At 40.8% G+C, this 27,734-nt stretch overlaps 1 protein-coding gene across 4 annotated transcripts in view; it reads right to left on the bottom strand.

Annotated features, from left to right (window-relative positions):
• LYPD6 (LY6/PLAUR domain containing 6) overlaps nucleotides 1-24,318 on the bottom strand; it is a 121,430-nt gene extending 97,112 nt beyond the window's left edge. For 2 of the 4 annotated variants that reach the window (XM_058548940.1, XM_058548942.1), the window contains exons 1-2: nucleotides 24,185-24,318; nucleotides 9,064-9,154 (exon numbers count right to left, since the gene is read on the bottom strand). The gene's annotated coding sequence lies outside the window, so the exon portion shown is untranslated. The remainder of the gene's footprint in view (nucleotides 1-9,063; nucleotides 9,155-24,184) is intronic. The other 2 variants (XM_058548941.1, XM_058548939.1) reach the window with 1 other exon arrangement.
• Nucleotides 24,319-27,734: the final 3,416 nt, after the last annotated feature.

Below are 27,734 nucleotides of genomic sequence, written 5' to 3'. Positions count from 1 at the left end.
CTCCAGAGGCAGGGAGGAGAGTGGATTGCAGAAGGCAGAATCCAATTTAAAAGCTACTTCAATAGTGCAGAGTAAAAAGGAAAAAAGACCAAATTAAGGAAGGAACGCAGGAAATGAAAGCAAAGATGGGTTTGAGACACATTTCCAAAGTGAAACCAACAGGACCAAGTGATCAGCTGAATACAAGAGAGAGACAGAAGTGATGCTGAAATGACTAGCTCAGGCAACTGGTGGATACTGATACCACTAAGAAAGAGGGGATAGTTTACGGAGGGATATGTCTCAGATACACTCATTAGAACCTCTAATGGAGCTAACTCTGATGGTTTAGCAGAGAGGAAAAGCATCAAGAAATGACATTGACATGGTCTGAGAGACTGGAAGGATCTAATATTGAGGGGCTGGGCTCTGGTCCTTCTCTGACATTTATTAGCTTTGTGACTTTTGGACAAGTTCAATCTCTCAGGGCTTGGTTTCCCCATCTGTGAAGTGAGAGGTTGGGAGTGTTAAATTCCCCTCCCATACTAATATTAATCTGAGTCATTATTTTCTTCTCAGTTTCAACCCCTTCTCCCAGTCACTCTCAACATTAACCACTAACAGAAAATTGGATGAGTTTCAATTTTCAAAGGAGGGCTGGAGATTGAAAGGGGAGGACAGGGCACTGACAAACATCAGTAGACAATCAGTAGGCATGCCTACTGTGTACCAGGCACTATGCCTGCCATACTCTCCCCTCCACTACTCTCCCACTTGGCCTGGGCACCCCCATGGGGTCCTAGAAAAGACTTGCATCATGAAAATCAAAGATGTGAAGCTACTAATAATAGCTTCCATTTTCTGTTCCGTCTTCTGTTTGATGTCCTGTCCCCAAATACTTCTTTTCTATTAGTCTTTAAAATGTGTTTGTGCCAACAGGAAAACAAATGAGTTTTCTTATTGGGTATTGAAAATTACACAGGGGATCATGAAAGCCTAGAGACGGAGGAGGCAAGTAAGTAATTTTTAAAGTATTTTATTTAAAGAATAATAAATTGAGATAGTAGTCATGAGGTCACTGATATTAAAGACAATGTAAGCCCCCACTTAAAACTCTTCAGTGGCATCCATTGCCTTTAGCTGTAATTCTCAATGGGGTGGATGTAGAGGCTTAGCACAATCACCTTGTGGGTTTTGCAAATTATTAATGCACCCTTTTCCTCCACCCCACAAGATTCTTATACTTCTCCACATTGAATCACAGGAGTATTCATACTCCTCTTAAATTTAGGAACAGATTTAAAAAAGACTGAAAAATACTAATATCTAAAATAAAATCCATATTCCTTAGTTGGATACACACACACACACATAAATACATGTATATTTATGTGCATATATGTACATGCATGTATATATGTATATGTATGTACATACATATACACATACATGTGTGTATGTGTCCAACTAAGATACATTATGGTGTATCCATATATGTTTATATATAAGGTATATATATATATATATGGTTAGGTCTCTATCCTACCTTTTTGTGTCTCACTTGTAGCTACACACATCCTTATACCCTTCACCCTAAACTTATTCAAACACATGACTTCCTCCAATTGACCATGCTGCTTTACGCTCTGTATCTTGGTTCACATTCTTCCCTCTTCTTTCCTCTCCTCCCCAGGTACACACATCTGGCTCAGCTGGCCCACTTCAGCTGGCCCACTTCAGCTGTCATCTTCTAGTTTAAGCTTTCCTGATCTGAAATGACCACTCCCTCCTTTGTGTCCCATTGCACATTCGATCATGATTTTTATACTCTTCATTGTAAATTTGTTATACGTCTATATCCCTCTTCTAAGTTTTAACTTTCCAGAGGTAGAACAGGTCAGGTATATGTAACCAATGTGAGTTGGCTGAATGAATGAATATGATAATAGAAGAAGAAACATCAAAGGCATTATTTGGTCTCTGTAAGGTAAAGATAAATTCCTTTCTTCAAAATCCATTATAGGTCCAGAAACCAATTTTTGCTTATTTATTATCAATAATTAAAGGTACGAACTTCTAAAGGTGGTGCCATCTTTGAAATATAATAGATTCCATAATTTAGGGGGCAAAGAATGAACCATGCACACAGTATGGTCAGCAAAACTTGCCTGATTAAAATTTATTTTTAATTCTATTTATTCTGCCATCAAGTCAAAAAAAAAGAAAGAGTAGAAATTGAACTATCACCACCTTAAATTTCGTGCTGCAATGGGATTATAATATGTAATACTAAAACAGTGGGACATTTGTTTTTGTATCATCCCTGCTGAAGCAGCTACAGTTTTACCCTTCAGGGATGTATTTACGGCCATATCAGTCAACAAGCCCAGAGAAACAGCTCTCAGAGAATATGATCACCACTGACGGCAGAAATAAAGTAAGCATGTTAACATGTGCCAGGTGAGATTTTTATTAATGTGTTCACCTATAGAGCCACACAGAAGCACACTAAATTGAACTCTGAAAGAAAGTGTCAGGTAACTGTGTGTCCAAATCCTCTCTCAATCCTAGGAGACAATGCCTTTTCCAGCAAAAAGTGCTTACTCAGTGTCAATCATAATGCAAACATCACATTGTGATACAAGCACTTGAAGTTAAAGCTCATAAAGCTCTCTTTAGTGGGAGAAAAATCTAATTCAATGGTTAAATGCCAATCAGAATGCGATAACTAGGCAGTAGCAGAAAATACAAGATTTAGAAATCACCTGCGTCTCCTTTGGGAATGCATCACGACTGAATGGCTGTCAGAAGCAGAACAAGAGTGAGTTAGCACCATTAACTTGGGGAAAAAAGAAGGATTCCTATTTAACTAAACACACATAGAATCCTAGTGAATTTTTAAAGAGTTTCATGTTAAATGGGTTTGGAAAACATTTTTAGCCTAAAAAGTATGTGCGAAGGAATTTGGATAATGAAAACAAAATAGGAAATAAAAATCAAAAGTATATTTTCTCCAGCTATTATACATATGTTATACATACATAAAGGATCAAATGTCTCCTAAGGTAATCACGAAATTTTGGACTCATGACTGATCCATTCATCCTGAGAAAACATTTAGCCTTTAGGAAAGGGCATTATCCCCTGGGCCAAAAGCAGACTGCGAGCTTCATCATTTGACCTTTTCATTTGCCTTCTCTGGAGCTGCGACTTCTCCCCAAATTATGAAAAGGAAGATGAGCATCACTAGGGCCCAAGGGAAAAGACCAGAAGAGACCTGCTCTAAATCACCAACACAGGAACTCTCCTCGTGTCTGCACTACGTCTTGCCCCAAATTCTTTACCAAATCATGAAAAGCAATGGCATGCAACATAGAAGTGATGGGGAAAAAGAAGGTATCTGGAAGAAGCCAAGTAGTCATGATTGGGAAGAGAGAGGTGCTATGTCTATGTATGAGGAAGGAAAAATCTCATGTGTACCAAGTTTCTCTAGCCTATATTGATTCTCCTTTTACCAATACACAGGAAAGGGGCCACCAAGGACTAGTACAATGTGGTCCTACCCCCAGCCACAGCTGATTGGTCCAGGTGGATATCTGTCCCAGGTTGGGCCAATTAGCTCTCTTCCCCAGGACTGTTGACTCTGGGACCAGAGAGAGAATGAGTAAGTCCTATGTAGTGGCATAAACTATGAGATGTGTACAACTCAGGAGCATTTCAGGTCATCCTTCCCACTTTGTCTACACCTGGTCTGCAGTAAGAAAGCATGAAGCCAACAAGCTGAAAGAAACCAAGAGATGGGGAGAGAGTATTGGATGAATTCAAGTCTGCTAGTGAGGCACAGCTACAGCCCTGGTCTTCCAGCAGTTTCACTGTCTGACTCTTCCTTCAATTATTCTACACTTAACCATGTGTAGAATGGTTAAGGGGTGGCACAGCCCATACCATAAAAACCTACTCTTAGTTAAGCACATAGACCCAGAGTGCAAAGGGCAATCCTTATGGAATCCAAAAAGAATAAGTTAGGGGCAAGAAAAAGATCCATTCTGTTCCACACATGAGATAATCCTGTAAAAATAAATCTTCCTAAGTTAATTTGAGTTGAGTTTTTGCTGTTTATAAATAAGAATCTAAATACTTGATAAAAAAAATAAAAAGAGTTTATGCCTGAGTACCTTCAAATATAATAGAAGACTTAGAGGGATGACTAGTTTGAGAAGTAAAGACCTCCATGACATTCAGCCATCTAAGTGTGCACAAGTCCTCTGCCTTGTGGATAGTGGGGTTCTTTGGGAACTTATTACTCATTTGTATGGATATATGTACATACATATGTATGTAGGTGTATGACTATCAGGTCTTTTCTTAGTACCAAAGGTTAAAGTCAACATCTTCTCTCCCTGATTCAGTGCAATCTTGAGATAATGCAAGATTACCGTGGGAGAATAACAAAAACAATTTTGCAGCCTTCAGAGAAGTTTTGAAAGTTTACAATTTTCTAAAACTATATGCAAGACTTTGAGAAAGCATATAAAATGCCAATGTGATAAGCACTATATATGAAAGCATATAAAATGTTTATGTGATAAGATTAATTAGAAGAGCAGGTCTCATGCAAACAACTAGAACTGACACTTGAAGGCAGATTTAATTCTTATCATATGTAAACTACGTACCTTAGCAAAAAGATGATGTCAACAAAAATGTATAATGATATTAACAAGTTTTGATATTTAGAGAGAGAACACTGAGATTCATGCTAGTTTTCATGGTCACACCCAGGTAGACTACGCAACCAGCCGGAAATATTTAAAACAATGAATTAACGTTCAATATAACTTTGAAAAGATTAAGCCATTTACCAGGAACAAGTTTTGTCCCACAGGAAAAAATATAATTAATTTAGGTAACTTTAAATTAAGTAAATTCTAGTTCTCTTCACAACAGCATCTCAACGGCTACTTCACAACAGGCAAGTACTCTATTCCTACACATCCATGCTTCCTCAAACCTCTCAAATGCCTCAATTCTCAGGGCTCAAGAGTTCCCAAGGCAAACAAACCTGCACACTGTGAGGGAGCGAGCGCAAGAGGCAGAATTTTCGGCTGGCGCTGCCATTATATAAGCCAATACCATCACGGTTAGCTTCTTCACATTTTGCAGATCACTAATATTCCTGAACTTCTATTCAAACTTGAAGCAGATTGACTTTTTCATACAGTAAAAGGTCAATTTCTCTCCCAGGCCCCTTACAACACAAAGTGGAGAGAGAAGGTGACCACAGGTGTTGAGGGAATCACTTCATGGTTTTCCAACAACATAGATGCATTCCTTAATACAAACTGGACAAAGGGACCACAGAGAGCCAGCTGTAGCCCCATGTAGTCTCTTGTTCCTCCAGGTGCTGATCCTCTGTGCCTCTAGTTTAAATGGCTTTGCCTTTCTCTCTGAAAATGCTATAGGGAAGAAGTTACCTAAATGGCCTGAGCTACCAGAAGCAGCCTCCACAGCCACCATCATCACCATTCCCACCTCTTAGCTGCCTTAAGCACCAGTGCAACCAGTCCATAAAAATGCTGCACCAAGTGTGTGTGTGTGTGTGTGTGTGTGTGTGTGTGTGTGTGTGAGACAGGGTTTGGGGGTGCTGGCAGGGGAGGAAAGAAGCACAGGATCTTCTGTTTGCATCTTTCTAACACCAGTTCCCTATCCCTAGTTATACCTTTTCACACCAGACTTCAGGATAGAACTCCTTTAAAAAAATAGCAAAATACACTGCTGAAGTGGCATTCTGTTTGCTAAGCGAAGCTTCAGCCCCCTGCACGCAAGGCAGACCCACTATGCCTGGTTCCTCATTAGGCAGCATCTTTATCACAAGCCCCACTGTTTTTACCATCATCTGACTGCTGCCAGAAAGTTCTGATTTACAAGCTTAAAAAGGTTTCAAGGTAGAGAATTTTTTTTAAGGAGCATATTTAGATTGTTATGAGTCAAGTTCAAAATTCAAGTCACATATGAACAATTTTCATAGAGGGAGGAGTAACCTGATGTTCAAATTCATTTGCCTCCCATTTTGAAGTAATTCATCTTTAAAATTTCTGTGAAAATTCTACAGAGTTGCCCAGAAAATAGTACCAACCATCTGTAAGTAAAAACAAAAGCTCTCTGTAGCATATATCACAGGTTCAAAGCACTCTGGCATTGGCAGATTGAACACATTATTAAAAGAATTTCACTGCAAGAAGAGCTACCATAATTACACAGCAGCTGGTCTAATGTTGACAAAACAACTTTTAAAGGCTTTCAGAAGCCTTAAAGGCTAATCAATTAAAAAGGCATGAATAGTAATGTGCATCCTATCCTTAACACTGCATCTCCTGCAAATACAGTGAGGTTTTCGTTTTGGAACAATCATTTCTTACATCCTACAATTAAACCAAACAGATGAATAAATTCTAAGTTGTGTCTAGGTGAGACCATTACACTTAAAATAAAATAACCCCATAAAACTCAATTATAAACACTGAACTTAACGAGCATTTCCATACTACCAAAGTTATTATCAAAATGCCAACAGCTCATGCCAGAATTTGCACTTACTTTATCAAGAGCAGGCAGAGAAGTGTTTTAGATTATTGTCTACATTGGCCAACGATATGCCAGAGGCATAAAGAACGAATGAATGAATTAATTAATTAATTAATGTTGGAATGAGTTTGTATACTGCATCCAAGGAACACTGACTTAAGCCCCTTGAGATCTTTCCAAGTGGTCACGTGGAATGGCCTCCTCTGCCAGGACCAGGCAGAGTTTCCTTGAAGGGCCAACTGAAAGTGCATCTCTCACAGGAACCCTTCCCCACACTTCCCACAGGGCTTGTTCCTTTTTGGAATCCCTTACATTCAGAGAATTAGAAAGGATTTTACATATCACTGCATCCAATCCTCTTTTGGGCCCAGCAAACTTTTTCTATAAAGGGCCAGATAGTAAATAAGTTAGGCTTTGTGGGCCACAAGGTCTCATCATAACTACTCACCTCTACCATCTCTACCATTGGAATGTGAAAGCAGCCATGCACACGAGTTAAACAAATGGGCATGCCTGTGTTCTAATAAAACTTTATTTACAAAAGAAGGCAGGAAGCCAGATGTGGCCCACGGTCAGTAGTTTGCTGACCCCTGCTCTACCAGTATGAGTCTCCTCTTTCCCATTCAGGGTCTAGGGAGTCTCACTGGGGACACCTCCAGTGAAGGGAGCTAATCCTCTCACAGCAGCCTCTTCTACTTTCTAAGCTTTCTCTTCTATTGACTGAAACGAATCTCCCCACAACTTGCAGCCACTGTCACATCTTCATCTTCTGCTCATCCTGTTCTCTCCTAAATCACTCTCCCTCCCCAGAGTGCTCTGCATAAACAGGCCTTCAAAAATCATTTCTTTAATTAAAGGAAATACCACCAGTTTTGCCTTCTAGAGCCCCAGAGAGTATGTCTAAAACCTCTTCCACCTGACGGCCCTTTATGTATTTGAAGACAACTATGGGATATGGCATTTACTGTCTGCACCACTCATTAGGGATCTATCTCGCAGCATTTTTTATCGTTAGTTTTCTTCTTCCATGTACACATTTTTTTCCTCCTCATTTAGATGGCAAGTGAAGCATAGTCCCTGGCACAAAAGCCCCATTTAGTTTTACGAGTGAGAGCGGCAGAAGGACCAGAGAAATATCAACCAACAAATCTTTTTAAACACCTTTCTCCACAAATTCAGTGGGGACTGCTCCTGATACAGGAAGTGGACGGCTCATCATAGCAGCAGTAAGTCTGCTAGCATGTGGAATTCTTCAGATGTAAAAACTGATTGTTGAGAGGCAAAGGCCTCCTTTCTCTATCTTCTACCACCCACCAGGAGCCTGGAGTGTAATTTTAATGTGGTACACTCGACAACACCAACATTCCAACTGAGAATTCTGAGGCTGGGCCCGTGTCTGTCCTGGTCACACTCTCAACCATTCTTCCTTGCCTTACAGCGCTCCTATCTTAGTCATTTTAATATCCTGTGCTATTTATCCCTCTCCTTAATAATCCTCACCACAGAGGATACACACTCTGTTGGTATTTATGCATAAGCACATAGCAGGCCTTCAATAATCCACGCTTAAATTTAAGAAATCAATAAAAACCTTAAGAGTGCTCCTTATAAACAAGCAATCCTCCTCAGGGTAAGAAATTGGGTCCCTCACAGAATTCCTACTTTTAAGACACTAGTAAAATGGTCATCTCACAATGTTACCTCTAAAATCCACTCCCCAGGATAATTTTCTTTCGTAAACAGTAATCAACATTCAAATATTTAAACAGGCTATATTTTAATACCAAGGGTCTTTAAGACCATAACAATTACCTCATCTCATTAAACAACACTCTACCTTTTCATATTCCTTCTCCCCACTCCCGTGAAGGACAGGAGGGAAGTATTTCACAAAGTCCTGTACTATCTCCAGTCACTAGAAGTAACTGTGGGTGCTGTGTCCATACCTGAAAGATCTGCCTGTGGACACTCACCAGGGTGGTAGAGACGCATCCCCAGCAAGGGCAGGGTGGACATCTGCCCCACTCCATGCTCCAGAAATCCCAAGACGAGCTGTTAGCTTAGGCTGCACTGTCCAATACAGTAGACACTAGGCGCAAGTGGCCACTTAAATTTAAGTAAATTAAAATTAAATAAAATTAAAAATCCAGTTCCTCGGCTACACTAGCTACATTTCAAGAGCTCAGCAGCCACATGTAGTTAGTGCCTACTATATTGACCAGTGCAGATACGAATATTTCTGTCACCACAGAAGAGACTAGAAATTCTACTGGACAGGGCTAGAGGGCCCACCGTGCTTGCTGTTCTCCAGCCAATATCTAGGGGGCTTGACCGATAAACTGTCAAGGCCTTCTGGAGTTGTACTCTGTACCTCCTTGAAACCCAAAGAAAAAAACGGGGATATGGAAATGTGACACCTGGTTATGCCAAACAATACCACATCATTTTAAAGGCATTCTTTAAGTAAAATGAACAAAGAAAAACATCACTTGCTCTTACCTCAGGGAGTTCTGCCAAAGTCCTCAGCTTTTACAGGTCCATGAGAAACTTTTATACAGAATAAAAACGAGACTGGATTCTCATCTAGATTCTAGTAAAAAGTAGGGGGAGAGAGAACACGAGGCAAAATTTCTCTAACCATTTGTTCTGAAGTTGGCATCCTTTGTATTATTTTATGAAGTTCATTTTTGCTTTAATTTTCACTTTGCATCAAAAAAGAATGTGGGGTTTTTTTTCCTTTATAAAATATGACTCCAAAGTTCCAGGGAAAGCATTAAAATACTTACATGTCTTAGATTTATCACCAGGCAAGTAAAGTTACTCAATAATCTGCCTCTACGTAGCCCAACATATAATTTTTTTTTCAGGTTTACTGAAATTGCCATTTCGCTAAAATCCAAGAACAAGAAAAATTTGCTAATAAATTTTAAATTTCCCACATAGTTACTTTGGAGAACATAAAATTATGAGAGGAACTAAATTCAAATTTCAGGCTGCCTTCTGAAAGATGAGATGACCTCCTCTATAAAGTCTGTGAAACATCTGCTTTGATAACATATGTACTTAAAATTCCCCACATGTCAGTTTCAAGTTACTGCAAAATATAAGGCGGCACCAGCTGCAAGAATAAGGAAGAAAAGCTGTTAGCTAAGTGTCGGGAAATGTTCAAGATTTTAACGGGACCCAAGCCTCACTACGTTTGCATATCATCCTAGCAAAGAGACAGAACAGAAACTGGAAGTCCTACCTCCTCTGCATGTGAGAAAATTCTACCGTGATCTTGGAATGTTTTCCCTCACTCCTTCCTACTAAGGGACTGCGGCATGTTTAATTCTGGTGCCTTTTAACCAAAATGCCTCCCCACCATTATTTCTACCCCTTCACAGATTACCCATCTGCAAAGACCCGTTCACAATTCTCACACTTTCCATGAAGGATGGAAGGAAGGGGGGCAGGGAGGACGCGAGGAAGAAAGGAAGGAAGGTAAAGGAAGCATCTTTACCATAACCTCTAAGGCCCTGTGGGATGCACGGCCTGCCCCCTTACATCTTTAACCTCTTACTCCTCTCCGCCTGGCTTACTCCACTCCCGTCACTGGTCTCCTTGCTGCTTTGAGAGCACGCATGACATGATGCCACTGCAGCACCTTTGCATTCCTGCCTCTAAGGCTCTTCCTGCAGACATTCCCATGGCTCTTTCCCTTACCTGCTCCAGATGCTCACATGACACCTTCACAGTGGGGTCTCCAGGACCACCATATTTAAAGTTACCAACTGCCTCCCATCCAGCTCTGACATTCCCTCTCCCTCTTCCCCACTTTAGTTTCTCCATAGCATTTATCACCATCTAATACATTGCATACCGTCTTATTTACTTCCTTATTTTCTGCCTCCTCTCCTTTGGAATGTAGGCTCTATGAGGACAGGGATTTTTGTGAGTCTTACTCACTGCTGTATTCCCAGAGACTTTTGCCTCCTTCATTCATCATTGTGTTTCCACCTTGAACTGTGATTGGCACAAGTTAGTCTTCAAATATTTAAAGAGAGAGACAGAGAGAGAAGCCAATTCCAAGTTCCATGAAGACAGTTGCCATGTCTTACCCTTCCTTTTTATATCCCTGGATAGGTCCTGATTATTGCTATGTTTGCATTGGCAAATGTAAAATATTAGGTCATTCAAATTGTTGGGTATGTTAAATGTAGACACTGTTGATGCAATATCAAAAGATGTAACTATTTTTAAAGGATTTCAAAGCTATTTAAACTGAAGCTCATAATCTCTATTCAAGTATGAACAATCCTCAAAGTCACCAATAAGAAAGAGTTGATCAAGTGCTGCCAAAAAAATGACACAAAAACTTGCCTAAAAAAGCTGGGAAAGGAAATCTCAATACTGTCATTTATTGGGTAAATTACAGAAAAAAAAATCAATTTCAATGTTAAACCCCCAAACAAGTCATTTGAGTTCTTTTGCCATTAGGCTGATTATTAAAATGGACAGGTGTTTTTAATAAATCAGCTCCACACTGTTCAACAATGATGTTGGTGATGACCATGACAAATTGGGAGGAAATTACAGGAATGCAACAGGAAAAGGAGGAGCCTTTTCCCTCCCCTGTCTGAAAAGAGAAGGGTATATACCCTGTCATCTCCCCAACAACTAGTCTTTAGCAAGGACGACTTACTAGTCAATAAGTCTGCAAAACGGCTGAGAAGTCTCGATCTTTCTACACATCCAGAGTGTTGCCTATAAAACAACAACAAGTACAGCCAAATGCCAACTAGATTCACATAAGATGACTTGAAGGTTATGCAGAAAACTTTATGGAAATCCTTCATCCATAAAATGACTGAGCGTTCCAAAGGGGGAATGCTGTAACACGCCTAAACAAATCCTGCCTAGTGGTTTTACAGCACTTAGGTTCATTCCCATAGAGAGCATCTCAGTCCTATGTGAGAGGACTCAGGTCTATTCAAAAAGTTTATCGAGCTGCTGCAGTACAGAACCAATCACATGGATCATCTGTTCTGTTTTGTAAAATCTGTACAAAAATGTCTAAGTAGAATTCTTTTATCTGTGTATCTTTAAAAATAGGAAAATAAACATTGAACGCTAATTAGCATTGTGTGCGGGTTATAAAAAATTTACTTTTAATTGTTAAGAAAAATAGTCTTGTATGCCAGGTAATGGCATGACAGTGGTGACAATTATCGGAAGTACTGCTCATTAACTAATCTGTTCATTTACTCAGCAAACACTGATTGAGGAGGGAGAGTCTATTCATCAAATATCTACTGAGCATCTACTCTGCGCCAGGGCTGGCAATGAGTGAGGAACAAAGGCACCGTTCATGTGTTGAAGGGAATAGGGAAGGTGGCCTCTAAAAATGAGAGAGCTGAATTCAAAAACTGGAGCACAGCGTGGCTGGGAACCCTCGCCAAGACGACTCAAGGAGGTCAGGAACCACATGACCTCCAAATCAAGCCAATATTACAATACATCTTTTATCTCTTAGGAAAAATATAGTTATGAATTGTTCACCAAATTCAAAAATTCAATTTAGAGTTTAAAAAATTAAATGTATACAACTAACTCCAATTTTTTAACAAGAAAAACTAAATAGGAATTGATGTTTCATCAAAGATAAGCTTGAACTCAAATAACAGAACATTTGACAAAGATTCTTAAAAATTTTAAATAGGGGTGGAGGATAGACAAACCTTAGCAATAGTGCAAGATGTAAATTTAATTTAATTGTAAGAGGGAAATAATTATTATAATAATTATAATAATAATATAATAAAATATTAAAAATAATTATTATTATATTTTGGCTTTTGTATCTTCACATTAACTAATAAATTATTTCTTTAAAAAGATATAAAGAAAACCAAACTCATAGCCCGCTGCAATTTGTCTGCTGTAGTCACCTGTAGAGACTTAGATTACTCTAATTTCAGAGAATTCACAAAGTGTTATGCTAATAATATGAAAAACAGCCAGTGTGAATCCTTTCTCTCTCTTTCTAACCTAAGAGATTACAGATGACCACTCTGTATTCAAACAGAAAATCCAAGATTGATGTTGGTGGCACAAGGTGTGATAAACATCTTCTGTAATCCTGAAGATGAAGACAAGAACGTGCACATTTTCTACATATTCAGTATTCGTCTTTTCATCATGTTACAGCTCTTGATTAATTGCGCTGCTTTGCTCAGAAATGCCTCTGTCAGAATAAAACCTGGGTCATTTATAAATTGTTTTTTTCTGAAATATTATCCCCTCTATTAACATAAATGTTTCAATATTTTTGTTGGGGGGGGTGTGTTTGTTTGGTGAATTCGTTATTTGTGTTTTGACTGCCTGTGACTTGACGTAGTCTAAAATACAAAAATAAAGGAGAAAATGCACAGCTTGCAGGTTTGCAGTATCTCAATGTGCTCTTCTCTTAAAGTAGATGCAGAGATTTTCTAACAGAGTACATCTTTTTTCTTCTCCCCAAAGCCCCAGTGCATGGTTGTATATCCTAGTTGTAAGTCCTTCTAGTTCTTCTATGTGAGCCACCGCCACAGCATGGCAACTTGACAGATGGGTGGTGTGGTTCTGAGACAGGGAAAGGAACCCTGGCAGACGAGGCAGAAAGTGCAGAACTCTAACCACTAGACCATCAGGGCTGGCCCCTAACAGAGTACATTTTTGATCAAAAGGTTTATATACAACACAAAAGCTTCTAGATAAGAAGTAAGGGGCTAGCTAGAAAAGAAACAGTAAGAGAGACAGATTATCTGATTGTAGATTCACAGAATTTAAAACCCAGAAGGACCTCAGACATCAGCTAGTCCAATATTCTGCGCACAGAACACTGAGCCTCAAGACGCATCTTCAAAGTGAGTTCTATTGTCAGATAGGTTTGTGATTCACTGAATAGTACACCTCCTCACAGATATTTAGAATGAACAGTTACTAAAAGTTCTGAAAAGTCCTGCAATTTAAAAAAAATACATTATTATTTAACTTATTGTTTCCCAAACATATGTGACCATTATACACTTTTTCCTGCCTTCAACATCCACAGAACCAGCGGCTCTTCTCGCAGATCCTGCTCTAGAAGTGCTGATTTTGTACAACCGTTTTACACATGAGGAAATTGACATTCAAAAAAGTTAACTGACTTGGCCCAAATCCAGTAATTAACTGGTGGCTGATAATTCAGCAAGTAGCATGATAAGAGTTCACACTAAAAGTGGGATATAAGCAAAGATCCCAACATCTTTCTTTTCCACCCATACCTCACCACAAAATAGTTGCCTCTTCCGTGTGCCTGTCTCAATCCCCTTGGACTCTTATCTTCCCTCAACTTTTTCTTGCCTACTTGACCAACATGCAGCTGTTACCCAGCTTGGATTCATTCATTAGTGAGCATGTCCATCCTCCTTAGGGAAGCTTTTCAACAACGATCTAGAGATGAGACAATGACTTACCAAGGGAGTGGCTATAATGGAGGCCATGGCAAGAACAGGGCAGGTAATTTAAGGTAGATAGAGCTTTACGGTTCTCCTCAAATTTATTTTTGTTTATTTTAGGGCTTCCCCAGATAGGATCAGAATCAGATAGGATTGGAAATTTTTCTTAAATTGATTATAAAGTAAGTGATCCTTTCCTTATTTAAGTCTTTCTTTTCTGCACTCTTTTCCTTTCCATTTTCCATGTTGAACCTTATTCAGTACACTGCTTCTCCTGGAGAGATCTGAAACCCTCATGCAATGTCAGAACTGCCCAGAAGCTATAGGAAATGAGTTTACCTGCATGTCTGCAATGTCTTCTAGGTCTTATAGCACTCTTCATTTCTTGAATTTGCTTGGCCTGGCTGAAAATTAACCTTCTAGCAAAGGTCCCTCCTAGATGGTTCTCAAGCCGAGAAGAAAATTCCATTACAAACAGTGCCTTTCTTTAAACGCTATTCCATTACATGATACGTATTGTCCTTCATTTAGAAAGTTGAGCCACTGAATAGCTTTGGTGGGAGAAATAACTTTAGCATCCTGTTGATTTTCACTTGCCTGGTTTGCCTACCCCAAAGAATAACAACATTGGCAACAGTAGAAGATGAACCCTGAGTTATTTCTCAGAATTGGGTGGAGTGGATGCTGATCCAGCCACATCTCACCTGGTGCTCCTTAAAACACATTTTAAGTCAGCTGGCTGTGATTCCAATCTATGACAACGGAGCAGGAAGAAGAACACTGCCTGTTAGAGATGAAACAGATCTACCCTTGTCTAGTTCTCTGCCTAAAAAGCGCCAGCCCTAACTAGTATGTGTTATTCTCTTCGACTAGAAGGGGGCCATATGGGAGATGGTTCCTGAAAGAGTTTTTCAATGTCATAGAAAGACTTTGTATATCTTTCTCTCTCTATACAGCAAGTTTGATATACAGTCCTCTATTTTATTCTATTAGGATAAGGATCAAACACCCTGAACATAAGCTATATACATAGCTGGGTGGCCACCATGTAACCTAGAGAAAAAGAATACTATCATTGCAGTAAAGAAATTACTTAAGAATAATTAAATCTGAGTGATGAGCCAGGGAATAATTATTTTCTTCCTTGAACTTTTCTGTTATTTTTTTTATAATTTTATTTATTTATTTTTCCCCCAAAGCCCCAGTAGATAGTTGTATGTCATAACTGCACATCCTTCTAGTTGCTGTATGTGGGATGCGGCCTCAGCATGGCCGGACAAGCGGTGCGTTGGTACGCACCTGGGATCCGAACCCGGGCCGCCAGCAGCGGAGCACACGCACTTAACCGCCAAGCCACGGGGCCGGTCCTGTTATTTTTTTTAATAGAAATTATCTATACACTTTTAGAAGCACAGTACAGCTTAGTAGGAAAGTGTGAAGCAGCCAGCTTTTTACTTCCACCTGTGAAGATGGCAGACCTAACCTTCCCAAGGCCTAGGTCATGGTGATCAATGGCTTAGGGTCTGTTCTATTAAGACCCTCAATACCTAGAAGGTATTCCTAGGAAACAAAAGCAGAGAAGTGTCTCTAGGGAAAACAGTCACAGCTTGTGGTATCTGTTTGTTCTTTGTGGACATCCAAAGACTAAAATCAGGTGGCAGTTGTCATAAAATACAAAACTTATCCCCTCCAACTAAACCAATCTTTTGTGGTTTTCCCCCCTTCTCCCCAATCTTTACAGATTTTCTCTATGAAAGTTGTAATTCTGTTCAATATATTTATTGAGAGCTTACTCTGTGCAAGATAACATGCTCGTGCTACCATTCAGGAGAAATATGACATTGTGTAAATAAGCTAGGATGTAAAAAACAATATGTCAGTACAAAATACAGGTATAAGCAAAAGAGTAAAATTTACACTCATGGGGGAATCAGGAGAAAAGGCTTCTTTGGGGAGGCTGCATTTGAAGTAAGCCTTGAAGGATAAAAAGGATTGTCAGTTGGGAAATAATGGATGGAAGGACACTCCTAATCAAGGACACGTCTGACCAAGAACGAGTCAGAACTGCTACAAAAGTTTCTGTGAATTCACTCGGTTGAGTGATTGGGAATGTGAATTAAAAGAATTCCATAAAAGAAAATTCTTCTATGAAGTTATACATAAAAGAAAAACCATGTACTTCTAATACTATTCCTTTGATCTTGTACAGAAAGACACTACATAAAAGCAGAATATTATTTCCATTCAAGTCAGTATTTTTAAGTGGTAATATTTTTAGAACACTTGAAAGTGGATTTTTTTTCTCTTCAAGACAGAAAAATTCTAAGAAATTAAATGTATTCCGCATGGATAATCAAGTCAAAGAACAGTGAAAATCTACATGGCAAGATTCCAGGGGGATGTGCTTGATCTTTTCAATTATTTATTATGGATCTCATGCTATTAGAAGCCAAGAACCCTGTCTATTTAACTTAGTTTGGTCTAAATACCAACATTATGGCAAACTTTCAGTTGCTCAAAACTATTTTATTAGATCAGCATTTAATGGATAGTTTTAAATGTCAAAAAATATACATTGGTTCCTACTCATCTGGGAATTTAAAGTTTAATTACTGCAGCCTCTTGATTTTATGGCGGAAGCAAATGAAGCTCAGACAGTGGGTGACTAATTTGCTAAAGGTCAGCCAACTGGTTAATGGTAACCAGTTAAACTGGAGGAAAGTAAATAACTTGCCCAAGGTCACACACTTGGCAATTGGTGGGGCCAGGATTACAACACCAGAGATCCCAGGCCTCTATCCTTTACTCCACATGGCCTCTCTGCCAATGGAAAATTGACATAATCCTTCCCAAGCAGGTAGAGTCCTGTAGATGAAAAGCCATACAAAAAAAAAGCAGAGAGTAATAAATGCTATCATTATAAGTGCAACTAAGTGTATACATTATCTAAACTGCTTTAATGGCATAAAGAAACTAGTTTTTCTAGACGTCTTGATGGAAACTTAATGTGCACATTTGCTAATTTATTATACTATTGGGTACTGAAAAAGGAAAAGAATTAGATGAGAATAATGTGATCTTTATTTCTCCTGCCTTTTAGGGCATAAAACTATTAAGAAATATATTTTTGAAAATGTTCACCCCAAATCCTGCCACTCAAACACATTAACCATATTGTTTTTTAATTATTTAGAATGCTTAAAGATACTTGTTTTGATAATTCCAGTAACAATCATGATTTCAAAAAAATGGCAGAGATAGTAGGATAATCCTGGGTTTATGAATTCTTACATCTATGGCTTCTAAAAGGTCTATCAAAAGATGAAGATTTCACACCCCATACTTTCATTTCACCTAACAACCCATTATGTAGTAATCATTCATGTATACACCAGAATGTTTTCTGAACCTATTTTTAATTTTAGCCTGCATCCTCTCTTAGCAAAAAAGAGAGTAAGGAGGAGCAGGTGGGAATGCAGGGCAGGAGACAGGGGTTTTACATAGTCTTTGAGCTTATACTTTGTCTAAAATCCCTTGCTTTTCAAACATCAACAGATGTGCTCTAGTTCTAGTTTTTTATTTTCATGAAAAATAATCCAAGTTCACTCTATTTGTAACTGTGTGCATGAGAATTTGATTTCCAGTATCTGTCTAGCTCTTCTTCTGTAGCAAGCTGATAAGGGTAAAAATGTCAACTAGGTTACTAGTTACAGTAACTAGTCACCAGTTATAACTATGACCCCTAACTGGTAGACTGAGAGAAAACTAAAATTACCTGATAGGGACGTCAGTCTCAGGGCTTCTCTGAGGGTCATGACTCTGGAAACCGGGCACAGCCGTTATGGGATCCTGGAAGCCTTGTCTACAGAGTTGTTAAAAGAGATATCAGCTTCCAGGGGCATGAGGTTTCTAAGCCAGGATGGCTCCCGCACCTGTCCAGTGTGGATCTCGCCTCCTCACACCTGAGCTGTGCTACAAGGACTCCTACATAGGATGGCAAGCAGTGGTTCCTGTCCTATAGCCTTCTGGTTACACTGGTGCCACAGGTGACCAATAGTAGTCTTGGAGTCAGATTCACTGAATTCAAGAAGATCCTCTAGTAGGCACTGCAGTAACCTTCACAATGGATAGACAAGGGTCCTATCCCCTCGAGCTTTTGTTTTTCCAAACCAGACTTCTTTTCTTTATATTCTGTCATCAGATAATGGCCACCTCCCCCAAGTCCTCGCTCACAATCCTAAGCATTGACTTAATCATTTGAGTGCTCCTATCTGGGTCCTTCATGTCATTCCTTTTTAGAGGAATGACAATAAGAGTTGCATGCAGTCACATATATACCAGATTTTATATAATAACAAGATAAAATCATCCGGCCTTCTGCTAAGATTCTTTCTGACAATACTAGGTATATTATTGCATATTTTAACCACAGAACCCTATTAAGCTGATGTTGGAGGACAATATACAATGAGTCTCTGGTTTCTTCTAGAGATCTGGTGCTAATATTCAATTTTTAATAGTTTGGGTATATATTTTTATCTTGAAAAGATTCTAGCTTACCAGGAGGGGCCAGAGCTCACTGGGATCATGTGCACTGGGGTCCAAAGCAGGAAAGGAAGGTGGTGAACGCAAGCCCAGACCTGAGAGAGAGATAAGGTCCAGAGCCAAGGAAAGAAACAAAACCCCAATCTAAAAACATAGGATCAAAATGAAATAAGAGATGGATGCAAGTGGCAGGAGCTGGATCAAAAGTCGAGAATAAGTCAGGGATCCTAGATGACCAACACAAACCACTTTTATGGCCCAGGGGTTACATGGAACAAGGAATGTCAGGATGACTTACACATCACAATAAAGACTTGGGTGAATCATTCGACCTCAGAGGACAAAATGGGCCCTAGGATCTCTTCTTATTTCAAGTTCTGTGAGTCTATGGGAGCTTTCAGCCCTCTCATTCCATTCAAAACATTCAACAGTAAGTATTGGGAGACTACGTGCCAGGCACCAAGGCAAGCATTGGGGAGTCAGAAAGAAAAGAAACAGACCTGGTCCCTGTCCTCATGGGGCTTACACACTGGGAAGGACTCAGCAATGCTTCCATTAACTTGGTTCTTCATATCCTGATAGTTACGGCAAAAACGAAATCTCTTTCCATTTCCCAGTTCCTACTATTTAAGAAAGCACAAGTGTTCGTCTTCAGCCACACTTTTTCCTAATACCAAATACAAAAAAATTATTTCAACATGCTGCCTTTTATATACAGAGAAGTCAGAGGAAAAAACAGGCAAAATTTTCAACTACAGATTTGTAGAAGACACAGAAATGGTATCAAAAGAGCCTTTCTCATAGTAAGACTATATGACATGAGGTTATAATACTGCATCTTACTTTCATAACACTTTTTTTATAAGAGCAATACATGTTCACTGTAGAAAATTTGGAAAATACTGAACTAAAAGAAGACAATAAAAACATGTGCAATCCCATAATACCCAGAGATAGTTACGGTCAATACGTTGATACATTTCTTTCTATAAAGACAGATGAACAGATAAATAGAGAGGATTTATATAAATTTACTCAACCACACATTTTTAAAATGGTATCATACTAATACAGAATTTTATACCCTACTCCTTTCTTAATATTGACTTTAACTTGGTGGATACACATTTTTTAGAGAACTGAGAGAATATTATCCAGCTATGTTAACTGCTGAGAAGAGAATTTAAAACCATGTCCTATAAATGTGCTTGGCATGGTTTTTCCCAAAGACACTTATCTTCCATCTTCGATTTTGACTTTAATCTTCTATTATTTTTCTTCCCATTTGGGTTGTCTTTTATTCCTATGGTTCAACTTTAACAGCTTGGTTTTCACTTACCCATAAGAACTGCATACCATCTGTAAACATTTATAAAAGTTTAAATAAAACCATCCTCAAACTACTACCCAAACAGCCTATTTGTCCCCTTGGAGAAATGTCTATTTATCTCCACTCTTTCTTTCTTGGCCAAACAAAAAGGTCATAAATAAGGAGGGAACTTGGATTTGAAACCCAGTCAGGCTTTTTGAAAGTTTAAAAACAACACATCTTCTGCAACACTGTAGCCACACACATACCTCTGCCTTTAACTGTAATACATGATTCCCCCTTTCTACAGAATAAGTTGTATTTGAGGTAATTTCTGTTTGCTTTGAATAATGATCTCCTAATTGTCCATAAGGACATGGATCTGGTTTGATGGCTCCAGGGCCCTCCCTGAAACCCTTTCCCTGACAGATGCCCCCCAAGGCTGCCAGCCACGCCCCAGAGAGCTGTCACTTACACACTAAGGTTCTTCAACACACTTGGGTAACTGCCATCTGGTCTCAGCGATTTAGTATCTAGTCTGTTGATTAGGTCTGGAATATCCTGAGTAGTTGCTATTTCTTGATCTATCACCTCCAATGTGTGTATTGCTTGAGAAAGCCGGGGTGTAGGAACATTACTCAGCAAAAGCAGGAGCAAGAATTTATTTACACTATGTTCTCTTTTTATCTCTGAGAATATATTTGGTACAATGTAAGCCAAGTGCTTCCACAATTCTCATTTCACAGTATTTAAGAGTCTATCAACATGGGTTTGGGAATCCATTGCAAGGATTTTTTCATATTCATCTTTGGCTAGCTCATTTTCAGTGTGCCTAGGATCTGTCAATCTTCATTGGCTCAATTTAATAACCTGACCCTTCCAATATTCCTTTTCCATTACATGTATCTAAGTAAATATTCTTTTTTTCTTTCCTTTATTTTTTTCTTGTGTATTTACTCTTTCAAAGAGCTTGAATACAAGATCTTTCTTTTTCTTAACATAAGTTCCCATCAGTGGGAAATACTCCTCACTTTTTAAGTATTTCTTTTCATTTTTTTCCCTAACATGTCTACATTGAATTCTCTTTTAGAGAACTGACTATGTACTTGTCTTTCGTTGGAGTTCCCTCTCCCATTGGAATATTTAATTGAATTGAAAAATGTATCATTCATCATTATATGCTCCAATCTGCATTGCTTCTGCTAGGCACGTAAGTGAACATTCCCTGAATGAATGTATGATACCAACAGCTAACAATCATGGGGCATTTACAAGGTGTCATGTTCTACGCTAAGCACTTTACACGCAGCATGTCATTAACTCTCAGGCACTAGACTGTAAACTCCATTGGCAAGGAGTTTTTCCATGCATCCCTAGCACCTAGAACAGGGCTGGCACATAGTAGGTGCTTACTAAATATCATTGCATTGATACACTGAAATACTGTATGAGGTAGGTGTCATTATTACCCATGCTTTACACATAAGGAAACTGAAGCACAGAGAGGTACAATCACTTTCTGAAGTGTCACAGTTAGTATATGTGAAGCCAGAACTTGAACCCAAAACCCACGTACTTCACAAAGATTTATTCCTAGTGAACTCAACAGCTACCTATGATAATGCAAATAAAATTAATTCTATTCATCTTAATAAATATTATGCAATGTCACAAATAAATATTGTGGACAATAATTTTCCAAAAACAGATGTGCAAATGATGGATTTTTAATATATAATCAGATAGGCAGATACCTGTAAGCTCCTTATTGCTAGCTATGCAAGTAAAAACATTCTTTCTCTTTAATCAGTGTCTTCTGCTGCATCTGGACACTAGCTAACGAGAATTTCAGGCCTTTTGATAAGTGGGTGTTTTTTTTTGAGTGGTTCTGGGTTTATTTAAGTAATCAGTTTTGTCAATTCTTTTTAAAATAAGAATGGCTTAATGAAATAATCATTTATTAGGGCTTCAATGTAATTGTCTACAGAGTTTATGAGGAGTTTCTGCTTATAAAGTGGGAGACTTACTATTTCTCAAACATCTCTGCCACTACTGGTCACTTGATTTTCCTGAAACGCTATCATTAGGACCTCATTCTTGAGGGTTTCGATTACTTATATATTTAACAACTCGTTAATAAAAATAATATACCCCTTTGAAAAGGGTAGTTCCTTAAAACCATTATTAGCTTTCTCCTTAAATCTTTATCAGTCCACACCTTAGTGGGAGCTAAGTGATACTTAGCAGAGAGCAAAGATTTTGGGGAATGGTACATAATGGTCCTGAAGCCGTGGGTTGATAGTAAAAAGAGGTGCAGAAATTAGAAGTAGGAAAACACCAAAGATGTAGCCCGGCAATAAGGAATGAAGGGAGGGAGGGAGGAGCAAGGGAAGGAATTGGAAAAAAACTTGAAATCTATTATTCACCTTGGAAAAGTCACAATCTCTTAAAGCCTCAGTTGTTCCATCTGTAAAATGGGGGTGATAAAAATCTGACTTCCTCACAGACACTTTAATAACAGATGTAATAGCAGTTTAATGTGCCATGTAAACTGTACAGCATGATGCAATATATGGTATGGTTTTTTACTTGGCATTATCTGCCTGTAATCAGTGCCACTTATGCATTCTGTGATATAAACGTTAATCTTACAAAGACTCTCAACAGCATCAAAATGTAGGCCCATGAATCGTATCTACCTTTTTTAGTCTGGAAGCATTTCTGATATTTTTAACCTGAGAAACCAATTCACAATTTTTAACAGTCTTTGTGTGCCTACAAGCTCAGAAAACTTACTGTCTGCTCTCAGGACTAGAGTTCTGTAAAACCTCTGTTTAAACAAGGACTCTTTTAAGTCCTGTTTCAGTCTGGTGCCTTTGGTCAAGGTGGAAACTAAAATTGAAAACAGATAGATATTTTACATTTAAATGGGTTTAACATAAATGTGCATTAAGCCATTTCATGGACTATTGCACAAATATCTTTTGCAAACTTGACACACGTGAGCACATATACAGTAACCATTAATGCCTTCCAGAGAAATAAGGTGCAGACTCAAAATTTTAAGCAGCTACCTCGAGTCCTCTCACTCCAAAAAAAAAATGTAATGGCTTTAAGGGAACTGCTCTAATAATATCATGGCATCTGCAATGGCTGGCCAGAGCAGAGCAGAACAGAGTGTATGTCACGTAAGTCAAGTTAACAAGAAATAAGCTTCCCCCTGGAGAATCTAAACTCCCTAGCCTCCCACAAAGAAAACTGAATTTTGGAGGTCACACCTTGGGTAGGTTACCAGAGGGAGAAGCTTAACATCCTTTTTGTCTTCCGCTCTGGGAGGTCAATGCTCTTCTAACAACAAATTGCTACCAAAGGTCTGCTTCCCCCCACCCCCCGAATTATAACGAGTCCTTGTAGTCTCCTAGGAAATGGCAAACGATTGTGACACTTAAGATGCCAGGGACCACGCCGGATGCAATCATGTTCAAACATCAAGTTTTGAACCGCGCAGTGAGTAGGGTCGATACTGCGGGCGGGGGGTGGAGAGGAGCGGAGAGCTGGTGAGATTGTGATGGGGGTCAGAGTGAGTCAGACAGACCCACAGATAGAGTTTTAGGCTAAAATTGACTGTTTAGCCAAATGTAAATCAACCGAACTGCTGTTACCGGAGAGAACAGCAGGTCGCCAAGTCAAGCCCAGACGAAGCCCTGGCTGGGTGGGTGGACGGCTCCCTTGCTGAGTCGCTCGGGTGGGTGGTCGGAGGGCCTGGCGCGTTCTCGCAATGACTGGAGGCGCCCCAGCCCACTGCACCTTGGGCAGCGGCTCTGGGCGGGCGCAGCCCGGCCACCACCGCCGCCCACCCCCCCGCGTGCCCCGCAGCAACATGTGGGGCGCTGCCACTCCGCCGCCCGGGAACTCCCTCAGGCTGGAGTTCCTGGTGGACGCACGCCTGGCCCTGGGGAGGTGCTGAATTACTCTGGGGAAAGGTTCCTCCAGCGTTGAAGTTGGTAGCTCGTGACATTTCCATCCCACCCCCTGCGCGCCAGCGCTACACTCACGCACACACACGCCCCTCTGGACCTGCCCAGGCTGCGCGCAGTGCCGGCTGCCCACTCCGAGGCAAAACACCGGAGCAGGATGCAGAGGCGAGGACGCCAGCTCCGCTCGCCCCGGGGGCTGTCCAAACACTGGGTAGTTCCAGGGACTCAGCCCACTCCCCGGTTGGCCCAGGCCCCGCAGGAGTTCGGGCCGCTGGCACCAACCCAGTCTCCTTTTGTGCTCTCCTCGGAAGCCCGCCTCTACTCACCCCGGCTGCGCGCGGATTCCGGCCGCCAGCGGCAGCCCGCTGCCCCATCCCACGAACACTGCGGCGCCCCCAGAGTGTGCAATGCGGAGCCCCGCCAGCGCGCGCCGGAGCTGGGGAGTGCGGGAGGGAGCGAGGGAGCTGGGGGGGGGAGGACGCGGCGGGCGAGGGAGGGGGGCGGTGGGGGGCGCGCGCGCCACTCCCACTCGCGCCGGGCGCTCGCCGCCGCCTGCAGCCGCGGCCGGCCAGCCCGGCCTCGCGGGCCGCGGGACCAATCAGCGCGCGCGGGGGGAGCCGAGCCCTCTGCGGGGCGCGCTCATTGGCCCGGCGCGCACGACCCAACTCCGGGAGAGTAGGCGTGAGCGCCAAGTCTGCAAACTCGGGTTCGCTGGAGCGGACAGCCCGGCTCCAGGTGGGGCGCCTGGCTCCGCGCTCGGGCCAGGGTGAGTCAGCCGAGTCCGGCGGGCGGAACGGGGAGGATCTGAGACCTGCCCTTGAAGCTCGTTCCCAGCGAGCGTTCAAAACGCGCAGTGTTTGCTCAGGTTGCTGCGATTCCTTCCTGTGAGCGACCCCCTGCGCCGCTCGCCTCACCCCGGCTAACAGCCGAGTGATGGAAAGCCTGGCAGTGTGAAATGGCCCCGGTCACATCCTACACTCCGCCACCCCCAGGGCCGCGCGAAACTCGCGCACTTAAGAACAGTAGCTGAAAAGCAGGGCAAGCTCCGAAGCCGGGGCAGACCCGGATCACCTGGCGTTTGCAACAGGAGGCTCAGACTGCGGGGCAGACGATGGAGCGGGGAGAGCCCGGGAGGCAGGGCGTGGTGAGCAAGTGAGAATCTGGATGTGGGTTTCTGGTGGGCATAATTCTCCCACCCTCTGCCATACCCTTCCCCCAAGTAAAGTCCCCCTCCCCACCCCCAACCTCTCAGGAAGAATTGAGTTTTCTCTTCCTTGTTTTAAATCATATTTGACACTTTTGGACTTTTCAATCCAGAGCCTCAGAGTGGAAGAGGAGCATGGCCCTACCCTCCTCCCCTCTGAGCACCGCCACGCCTGGCGAGGAGCGGGTTCACCCGGAAAAGTCCTCGGGAAGGTCTGGAGGGAGGAAGGACTCTGCGGATGCGCCTGGGAGGCCGGCTGCCCCACCTCCGCCCGGACCTGGTCTGCAGGGCTACCTTCTCCAGGACCGCCCGCCCCAGTGGCTCTGTTTGTCCGTCTTTGAGGCCCCTCTCTCTCCTCCTTGGACTTGCTCTTCTTCGAGCTTCTTTTCAGACAGGCCTCCTCTGAGTCTTCCTGCCTCTGCTCTTCCTCATAATCTATTCCCTCTCAATGTAAAAATATCCTTATTATTTTTTCCTTTTTTAAGCTCCTTCCCATTCCCTCTGTTTGGAAGGGCCTCTGATAACGTATTTTTGATTAACAGCTCCTGAACCTCAGCAAGTTTTTTTCTTCCTCAGTTTATGTACACAGGTTTACACGAGCTCAGGGTTCAAGTGGGCAAAAATAATTAGCACTCCTTGAGAACATTTGAACACGGGAGGTGATCCCTGTGGAGCTGTCTTCCTGCAGGGCTCAGCATGTTAAATGAACACGAATTAATCGAACTGAACTTGGAAATGCCCCTCAGTGACTGGGCAGGTTACCTCTGCGAGTTAGAATCTGGTACTGATAAGGGAATGTCCTGAGTGTCAGTGCTGCCACTTATTTCGTTTCCGGGGCAGAAATTCGTCCTTCCAAAGTTCCCATCCATGTTCCTAGTTCACTTTATTTTTTTAAAAATTAGCTCAGCTCATAGTTTAGTCCAAACTTAAGATTTGGGTTCAAAATGCAGTTCAATATATTAATGCAGTTCGTGAGACTGAGTTCCTGGTGGAGATGGAATCCTTAGGATTTCTTTTCAAAAATGTATTTTCAAACAATGATAGATATGCACTGGAAATTTCAGCAGTAGTTATCTCTGTGTGCTGGGATCATAGATGAGTTTTTGTTTTCATCTTTATACTTTATGTATTTTCTAAAGAACATGTAATACTTATTAATCAGGAAAAAATATTTTAAATATAACTCCCAACATATAATACTCCTCAGGCATCAGAGGAGTTAAAATATTAAATACTCCATCTTTACCCTTCGAATCTTATCAATCACCAAGTCACATAGATTCTGTCTCCTAGAATAGCTTTCAGATAGGTCCCTCCTGTAGAGATTACTGCCACTGCCATACTCTTATCATCTCTTACCCAGGCTTCAGCAACAGCCTTAACTGCTCCACTATTCAGTCAGCCACCATGCTGCCATCTCTCTTTAAGAATGACAAAGCTGATCATTTCCCTTAAAGGCTTAAAATCCTTCAGTCCCCACAACTGCATTGCTATGAGGTTCAAACCTAGCCAGGCTGACCCCAGCCTTCCCAAGCTGACCCCAGCCTTCCATGTTGGCCTCATTTCCTTCTCCAACACTTCCTTAGGCAGGATGATCCTGCCCCACTGCAACTTTTTGTCCTTCCCACACATGTTATGTGACTTCACATGTCCATGGCTAAGACTGTGTAGTGCTGGAATGCTGCCCTTCACTTCCTCCTCAGCCCCACCCCCACTCCCACCAGGAAGTTCCTAGCTCTGCTTCAAGGCTCTCTTCAAATAGTACCTTTTTATGAAGTCTTCAAAACTGACGGGCAGGATTAGCAACTCCTCTTCTCTGTACTTCAATAGCAAGCACTTTATTTATTCAATGACTATTAATCCAACTCCTATTATGTGCTAGCCACAATGAAGAAAACATATACCATATTTATGTTCCTGGAGCACCCATGAGAGAGACAAACATTAAATCAAGTCACACAAATAAATAATGGCAAACTGAGATAAGTGTGATGAAACCACTACATGTGCAAAAAGAAGCAAGGTTTACCTTGAACATATGCCAACTATAGTTCTCAACACACTGTGTTACAATCTGTTGATTTATTTATCCAAAGTTCTGTCTCCCATCATATTCATCTGTGTACCCACATCTAGAACACAGTGCCTGGTTCTTAGTAGGCGCTCAGTAAAATTTTTGACATAAATAAATGGGTGAATAAATGAATGAGTATTTGAAACACCTATGAAGTATTTTATTTCATGTATTTACATGCTGCTACTACTGTACAAAATCCAAAAGACTTTAGTTCTTTGTTTTAAAAATTAGTATCATTGATCCTTGTCTCATGTTTCATAATTCTAAATTGGTTCTTCCAGCATAAATTATCTGATTTTTTCTTGTTTAATGTCACATTTAGAAGATATAACTGTTGTACTATCTGTATAATCTATTGTTGCTAGGAGGAATTTATTCTTTTGTTGTTTATAAATTGGGCTTCTAACATATAAAAATCCAATTTTAAGATAGAAAGCTAAAAGATACAAAGCACAATCCATAAAAGAATAAATAAATTGGACTTCATTGAAATTAAAAACATTTGCTCTGCAAACGCTATTGAGAGAATGAAAAGATAAACACAGACTGGGAGAAAATATTTGCAAATCATATGTCTAACACAGGACTTGTAGCC

Source organism: Diceros bicornis, chromosome 10, assembly GCF_020826845.1.
Source record: "Diceros bicornis minor isolate mBicDic1 chromosome 10, mDicBic1.mat.cur, whole genome shotgun sequence".
Lineage (NCBI taxonomy): Eukaryota > Metazoa > Chordata > Mammalia > Perissodactyla > Rhinocerotidae > Diceros > Diceros bicornis.
The sequence above is the reverse complement of the archived record's forward strand: the minus strand, read 5'-3'. Positions and strand labels throughout refer to the sequence as shown.